Source organism: Balaenoptera acutorostrata, chromosome 3 (assembly GCF_949987535.1).
Source record: "Balaenoptera acutorostrata chromosome 3, mBalAcu1.1, whole genome shotgun sequence".
Lineage (NCBI taxonomy): Eukaryota > Metazoa > Chordata > Mammalia > Artiodactyla > Balaenopteridae > Balaenoptera > Balaenoptera acutorostrata.
This window is the reverse complement of record NC_080066.1, coordinates 55,592,963-55,600,465: the sequence shown is the minus strand read 5'-3', so window position 1 is coordinate 55,600,465 and position 7,503 is coordinate 55,592,963. Positions and strand designations below refer to the sequence as shown.

Here is a 7,503-nt window from a genome sequence, read left to right as displayed (position 1 = left end):
TCAATTCTGGGCCTCTGGGAGCATGGCAGGGCTATGGATCTCTTCTTCCTCCTCCCAAAAGTAGGCTGGCTTTCCCTGTGAGCTGGGAGCTTGCTGGGCCTTCAGTGGACATGAGGCTACCATATGGTTGATGCTCTGGCAGAAGTGGCACTTCTTGGGCTGGGGTGGCCATTTGCATTCCTTGGAATGATGGTCTAGACCTCCACAGTTGTAGCACATATCTCCCTTTGATCTGCATTTCTAAATGTTCTTCCCTTTGGGCCACCTCTTGCTTCCAATACAGGACACCCCACCAGGGCTGGTGACTTGGATAGATTCCAGGCCCTTGGCAGACTTCTTAAAGGTGAACTCCATGGCCTCACCCTCCTTCAGGCTCCAGAAGCCCTCCATGTGCAGCTTACTCTGGTGCACAAAGACATCCACGGGGGGGTCGAGTGCGACCCTGGGGCAGGCGGTCATGGCTAGGAAGCTGAATCCCATGCACACGTTGAACCACTTACATGTGCCGGCACCATGAAAGCAGCTGCGGCTCCTCGGTGGCCCCGGCCGTGGACTCTGGCACCTCCTCTGGCCCCTTGGCACAGCCACCTGCAAACTGCTGGTTTGACATGGAGCCCATGGTAGTTGGCAGAGCCCGAGGCCCCGGGCCCCTGGTCAGGAAGCTACTGGCCCCAGAGAAGTCCAGAGGCAAAGGGGTGGCTCGGAGAATAGGCTGCTACATCTTCCCTGGCACAATAGCAGTGGGGGGGCCCACGGCTGTTTTTGGCTTGCTTTCTTTTTCTGGACTGTGGCAGTGCTTCTTCTCTTTATTATTTATTTGACAGTTGTTTAAGGCCTTGCATTTTCATCATCTTTTCATAAGTATACTTTAAAAAACTTTAAATAGAACTGCAAGCATCTTGGGGTAAGACTGTGATTGAACTGTTTTTCTGCTCTGTCCACACCAAGTACAACATAGATAAGCAACATTTTTGATTGGTTTATTTCCTTTTCAATGATAGTAAGCAAGATTATGGAAATCATTTTTGGGCAACTTGAAATTTCTCAACTTGTGTTTTAAAAAATGTGTCCAGTTGGTAAAGGAGACAGTGACCACCTTCACTCTTGCTCTAAAAAATAAACAAAATAAAACAAAAAAACTGGCATTGTTTCTAAAAAGCATATTTGGTTATTCTCCAAGCCAAAACAGACTACTATTTAAAAGGTAATTGTTCATTATGTTGGATTAACCATACGAAATTGCCAATAATCCACTGGTTTTGATTCACAGAAAAATAGACAAGATGAAAAGGCAGAGGGATACGTTCCAGATGAAGGAACAAGTTAAAACCCCAGAAAAACAACTAAATGAAGTGGAGATAGGCAACATTCCAGAAAAAGAATTCAGAATAATGATACTGAAGATGATCCAGGACCTCGGAAAAGGAATGGAGGCAAAGATTGAGAGGATGCAAGAAATGTTTAACAAAGACCTAGAAGAATTAAAGAACAACAAACAGAGATGAACAATACAATAACTGAAATGAAAACTACACTAGAAGGACTCAATAGCAGAATAACTGAGGCAGAAGAATTGTAAGTGACCTGAAAGACAGAATGGTGGAATTCACTGCTGCGGAACAGAATAAAGAAAAAAGAATGAAAAGAAATGAAGATGGCCTAAGAGACCTCTGGGACAACATTAAATGCAACAACATTCGCATTATAGGGGTCCCAGAAGGAGAAGAGAGAGAGAAAGAACCAGAGAAAATATCTGAAGAGATTATGGTCGAAAACTTCCCTAACATGGGAAAGGAAATAGCCACCCAAGTCCAGGAAGTGCAGAGAGTCCCAGGTAGGATAAAACCAAGGAGAAACATGCCGAGACACATAGTAATCAAATTGGCAAAACTTAAAGACAAAGAAAAATTATTCAAAGCAGCAAGGGAAAAATGACAAATAATATACAAGGGAACTCCCATAAGGGTGACAGCTGATTTCTCAGCAGAAACTCTACAAGCCAGAAGGGAATGGTATGATATACTTAAAGTGATGAAAGGGAAGAAAGTACAACCAAGATTAATTTACCAGGCAAGGATCTAATTCAGATTTGACAGAGAAATCAAAAGCTTTACAGACAAGCAAAAGCTAAGAGAATTCAGCACCACAAAACCAGCTCTACAACAAATGCTAAAGGAACTTCTCTAAGTGGGAAACACAAGAGAAGAAAAAGACCTACTAAAACAAACCCAAAACAATTAAGAAAATGGTAATAGGAACATACATATGGATAATTACCTTAAAAATGAATGGATTAAATGCTCCAACCAAAAGACACAGGCTTGAAGAATGGATAAAAAACCAAGACCCATATATATGCTGTCTACAAGAGACCCACTTCAGACCTAGGGACACACACAGACTGAAAGTGAGGGGATGGAAAAAGATATTCCATGCAAATGGAAATCGAAAGAAAGCTGCAGTAGCAATACTCATATCAGATAAAATAGACTTTAAAATAAAGAATGTTACAAGAGACAAGGAAGGACACTACATAATGATCAAGGGATCAATCCAAGAAGAAGATATAACGATTATAAGTATATATGCACCTGACATAGGAGCACCTCAATACATAAGGCAACTGCTAACAGCTATAGAAGAGGAAATCAACAGTAACACAATAATAGTGGGGGACTTTAACACCTCACTTACACCAATGGACAGATCATCCAAAATGAAAATAAATAAGGAAACAGAAGCTTTAAATGACACATTAGAGCAGATAGGTTTAATTGATATTTATAGGACATTCCATCCAAAAACAGCAGAATACACTTTCTTCTCAAGTGCACATGGAACATTCTCCAGGATAGATCACATCTTGGGTCACAAATCAAGCCTCAGTAAATTTAAGAAAATTGAAATCATATCAAGCATCTTTTCTGACCACAATGCTATGAGATTAGAAATGAATTACAGTGGAAAAAATGTAAAAAACACAAACACATGGAGGTTAAACAATACATAACTAAATAACCAAGAGATCACTGAAGAAATCATAGAGGAACTCAAAAAATACCTAGAGACAAATGACAATGAAAACACGACGATCCAAAACCTATGGGATGCACCAAAAGCAGTTCTAAGAGGGAAGTTTATACCTATACAAGCCTACCTCAAGAAACAAGAAAAATCTCAAATAAACAATCTAACCTTACACCTAAAGGAACTAGAGAAAGAAGAACAAACAAAACCCAAAGTTAGCAGAAGGAAAGAAATCAAAAAGATCAGAGCAGAAATAAGTGAAATAGAAACAAAGAAAAGAATAACAAAGATCAATAAAACTAAAAGCTGGTTCTTTGAAAAGATAAACAAAATTGATAAGTCATTAGCCAGACTCATCAAGAAAAAGAGGGAGAGGACTCAAATCAATAGAATTAGAAATGAAAAAGGAGAAGTTACAACAGACACCGCAGAAATACAAACCATCCTAAGAGACTACTACAAGCAATTCTATGCCAATAAAATGGACAACCTGGAAGAAACAGACAAATTCTTAGAAAGGTATAACCTTCCAAGACTGAACCAGGAAGAAATAGAAAATATGAACAGACAAATCACAAGTAATGAAATTGAAACTGTGATTAAAAATCTTCCAACAAGCAAAAGTCCAGGACCAAATGGCTTCACAGGTGAATTCTATCAAACATTTAGAGAAGAGCTAACACCCATCCCTCTCAAACTCTTCCAAAAAATTGCAGAGGAAGGAACACTCCCAAACTCATTCTATGAGGCCACCATCACCCTGATACCAAAACCAGACAAAGATACTACAGAAAAAGAAAATTACAGACCAATATCACTGATGAATATAAATGCAAAAATCCTCAACAAAATACTAGCAAACAGAATCCAACAACACATTAAAAGGATCATACCCCACGATCAAGTGGGATTTATCCCAGGGATGCAAGGATTCTTCAATATATGCAAATCAATCAATGTGATACACCATATTAACAAACTGAAGAATAAAAACCATATGATCATCTCAATAGATGCAGAAAAACCTTCTGACAAAATTCAACATCCATTTCTGCTAAAAACTCTCCAGAAAGTGGGCATAGAGGGAACCTACCTCAACTTAATAAAGGCCGTATATGGCAAACCCACAGTAAACATCATTCTCAATGGAGAAAAACTGAAAGCATTTCCTCTAGGATCAGGAACAAGATAACGATGTCCACTCTCACCACTATGATTCACCAGAGTTTTGGAAGTCCTAGGCATTGGAAATCAGAGAAGAAAAAGAAATAAAAGGAATACAAATTGGAAAAGAAGAAGTAAAACTGTCACTGTTTGCAGATGACATGATACTATACATAGAGAATCCTAAAGATGCCATGAGAAAACTACTAGTGCTAATCAATGAATTTGGTAAAGTTGCAGGATACAAAATTAATGCATAGAAATCTCTTGCATTCCTATACACGAATGATGGAAAATCTGAAAGAGAAATTAAGGAAACACTCCCACTTACCATTGCAACAAAAAGAATAAAATACTAAGGAATAAACTTACCTAGGGAGACAAAAGACCTGTATGCTGAAAACTATAAGACACTGATGAAAGAAATTAAAGATGATACCAACAGATGGAGAGATATACCATATTCATGGATTGGAAGAATCAATATTGTGAAAATGACTATACTACCCAAAGCAATCAACAGATTCAATGCAATCCCTATCAAATTACCAATGGCATTTTTTATGGAACTAGAACCAAAAATCTTAAAATTTGTACGGAGACACAAAAGACCCCAAATAGCCAAAGCAGTTTTGAGGGAAAAAAATGGAGCTGGAGGAATCACACTCCCTGGCTTCAGACTATACTACAGAGCTACAGTAATCAAGACAATATGGTACTGGCACAGAAACAGAAACATAGATCAATGGAACAAGATAGAAAGCCCAGAGTTAAACCCACGCACCTATGGTCAACTAATCTATGACAAAGGAGGCAAGGATATACAATGGAGAAAACACAGTCTCTTCAATAACTAGTACTGGGAAAACTGGACAGCTACATTTAAAAGAATGAAATTAGAACACTCCCTAACACCATACACAAAAATAATCTCAAAATGGATTAGAGACCTAAATGTAAGACCGGACACTATAAAACTCTTAGAGGAAAACATAGGAAGGACACTCTTTGTCATAAATCACAGCAAGAGCTTTTTTGATCCACCTCCTAGGGTAATGGAAATAAAAACAAAAATAAACAAATGGGGCCTAATGAAACTTCAAAGCTTTTGCACAGCAAAGGAAACCATAAACAAGATGAAAAGACAACCCTCAGAATGGGAGAAAATATTTGCCAATGAATCAATGGACAAAGGATCAATCTCCAAAATATATAAACAGTTCATGCAGCTCAATATTATAAAACCAAACAACCCAATCCAAAAATGGGCTGAAGACCTAAATAGACATTTCTCCAAAGAAGACATACAGATGGCCAAGAAGCACATGAAAAGCTGCTCAACATCACTCATTATTAGAGAAATGCAAATCAAAACTACAATGAGGTATCACCTCACACCAGTTAGAATGGGCATCATCAGAAAATCTACAAACAACAAATGCTGGAGAGGGTGTGGAGAAAAGGGAACCCTCTTGCACTGTTGGTGGGAATGTAAATTGATACAGCCACTATGGAGAACAGTATGGAGGTTCCTTAAAAAACTAAAAATAGAATTACCATATGACCCAGCAATCCCACTACTGGGCATATACCCAGAGAAAACCATAATTTAAAAAGACATATGCACCCCAATGTTCATTGCAGCACTATTTACAATAGCCAGGCCATGGAAGCAACCTAAATGCCCATCGACAGATGAATGGATAATGAAGATGTGGTACATATATACAATGGAATATTACTCAGCCATAAAAAGGAATGAAATTGGGTCATTTGTTGAGACGTCGATGTATGTAGAGACTGTCATATAGAGTGAAATATGTCAGAAAGAGAAAAACAGATATCGTATATTAACGCATGTATGTGGAACCTAGAAAAATCGTACAGATGAACCGGTTTACAGGGCAGAAGTTGAGACACAGATGTAGAGAACAAACTTATGGACACCAAAGGGGGAAAGCCACGGCAGGGGTGGTGGGGTGGTGGTGTGATGAATTGGGCAATTGAGATTGACATTTATACACGATGTGTATAAAACTGATGCCTAATAGGAACCTGCTGTATAAAAAAAAAATGTGCCTTCTTGATAAAATGTTTAAAATAAGAAAAAAATAAAAATAAAAAAATAAAAATCACACACACATGAAAATAATAATCCTCTTTTTTGATTTACTACAATGGAAATGCCATATATTTCTAAGGCAATTCTTCTTCCTCTTACTGTGAGCACTCAGATTCACCCACCACATTAACAGGAGAGAGTTAATGGAAAGCATGCTGTTAAAATCTGAGTTTTTCCAACATCAAGAGAAACAAAAAATTATACTTGCTTCTAGGATATAGATGCTTTGCTTTTTAAAGTGTTACTGAGCTCAGGTTTGGCTACTTGCAGCTCAAAAGCCATTAATTGAGAGGCAATTGTCGGTAGAAAAGAAAGGTGCTTTATTCAGGAAAGCCACAACCTGGGGGGAAGGTGGACTCATGTTCTGAGACCAACTCTGAAGATTCTGCTCAGCCATGACAATTTTTAAAGGGAGAAAGTGGAAACAATTTCAGTTAATCATTAAGGTAGGAGGTCAGATTCTTCATCATTTTTCCATTGCATGCAGACCTGCCGCTTTCTCCTGATCTTCCTTTGGATGCTAACTTGACCGCATGGTTCTGCTGCACATTTGCTAAAGGGGAAGCTGGGGGTAGAGAGTTAGTCATACTTTAACTACTTAATTCTCCATTTTGACTCCTTTTAATCCAGGAAAGGAATCAACAGGTTAGGCAAGGCATTGTGTACATTCAGTGGAGCAGAAGTCAGGAGTTAGGTTAAATGTTACCTAGTGATCTCACTTTTATGATTAAGGTTTATGGAAAACAGGATGAACAAACAGAAAAAGGGGCAAAAGAGCTGCTTACAAAAGTAACAGTGCAAAGATGAAAGTGTAGCAGGTAATATTTATTCTAGAAGGGCTGTGGTGTTGGAAAAGAGCAGTCATAGATTATTTGCTTAACAAATCTATTCTGGGTTTGTAAGAGCAGAGTTAAAATGTGATTGACAGCTTCAACTTTATTTAAATTGATGAGAATTCCCAAATTATTAGGGGCAGTAAATATTCCTTTACACATATAAAAAGAATTTGTGGATTCATCTCTAAAATGTGAACTCTCCTAAAATAAGTTGCATTTCAAAGTATGTTAAAAACCCAGTCATCAGGGCTTCCCTGGTGGTGCAGTGGTTGAGAATCTGCCTGCTAATGCAGGGGACACGAGTTCGAGCCCTGGTCTGGGAAGATTCCACATGCCGCGGAGCAACTAGGCCCA

General features: G+C 38.5%; 1 pseudogene; it reads right to left on the bottom strand.

Annotated features, from left to right (window-relative positions):
- Nucleotides 1-619, bottom strand: LOC103011159 (protein lin-28 homolog A-like; annotated as a pseudogene).
- Between the last annotated feature and the right edge of the window lie 6,884 nt (nt 620-7,503).